The following is a 1,182-nucleotide window of genomic DNA, read 5'->3' as shown; positions in this document are numbered from 1 at the left end:
TCTATCTTAATTCAACCTTGTGGGGGCAGGCCTACTGTAAGGTGGGAACTTTTGATTAGGTTGTTTTCATGGAGATGTGACCCACCCACTTGTTGGCATGGTCTTTTGGTTAGATTATCCCCATGGAGTTGTGACCCCGTTCATTCAAAGTGGGTCTTAATTAGTTTACAGGTGTCTTTAGAGTAGCTCAGAGAGAGAGAAAGAGACACAGAGCTGACCCAGATGACAGACGTTTGGGGATGCTTGAGAGCTGACATAGAGATCGGGAAGATGAAACCAGGACACAGAAATTTGGAGATGCTAAGCTAAGAGATAAAATCCAGAGTTTGCTTGGAGAAACTGAGTGAGGACCCACAGATGCTTAGAGAGAGAGCCATTTGAAACCAAAAGCCAGGAGAGGACAGCAGATATCACCATGCGCCTTCCCGTGTGACAGAGTAGTCCCATATGCCAGTTGCCTTTCCTCTGAGAAGGTACTTCTTAGTGACACAATTTGGACATTTTCCCAGGCTTAGACTTTTAACTTGTAATTAAATAAATCCCCTTTATAAACGCCAATCCATTTCTAATATATTGCATCCCAGCAATATTAGCAAACCAAAACATCTAGCATTGGTATGACACACTTGTTACTGTTCATGAAAGAATATTAAGATATTACTGATACATGATGCCTTCTGGGTTCAGCGTGAATGCTCTGCAGTGCCTGGTGGGGCAGCTCAAGCTGGAGGCCGGCATGGAGAAGATCCAGGGCTCTTGGCCGGCCGCAGAGCTTCAACTGTACTGCATGCAAAATGCCTGCACGGATGGCCTGCTGGTTGGGTGCCAGCTGGGAGCAGCCCCTTCTGGAAGCCCAGGTCCTGGGCTCTACCCTGAAGGCTGTAGGGAAGAAGTCCGTTGAGGAATGCTTTCAAGCATAAAGTGATGAATGACTGTCTCCAAGTTTTAAGAAAACTTTCCCCTAGCCAAACAACTTTTAGAAATTTGAGACCTTTCCTGTGGCCTTATGCTAAAGTTTAAATTTTACAGAAATTGATGCATTTCTTCTTAAATAAGGAAACTGGATGAAAGAGTGGATCTTTTAAATAATAATGACCTGGTTCTTTGGGCAAAGTGCTTTATGCTTTAAAACCCTACCACTAAATATATCAAAACACATCTCTTCCATAAGTGAATTACCAG

General features: G+C 43.7%; 1 pseudogene; it reads left to right on the top strand.

The window, feature by feature from the left end:
- Positions 1-670: 670 nt before the first annotated feature.
- On the top strand, positions 671-876 carry LOC143655458 (guanine nucleotide-binding protein G(I)/G(S)/G(O) subunit gamma-10 pseudogene; annotated as a pseudogene).
- The last annotated feature ends 306 nt before the right edge of the window (positions 877-1,182 follow it).

Source organism: Tamandua tetradactyla, chromosome 14, assembly GCF_023851605.1.
Source record: "Tamandua tetradactyla isolate mTamTet1 chromosome 14, mTamTet1.pri, whole genome shotgun sequence".
In the NCBI taxonomy this organism is placed as follows: domain Eukaryota; kingdom Metazoa; phylum Chordata; class Mammalia; order Pilosa; family Myrmecophagidae; genus Tamandua; species Tamandua tetradactyla.
The sequence above is the reverse complement of the archived record's forward strand: the minus strand, read 5'-3'. Positions and strand labels throughout refer to the sequence as shown.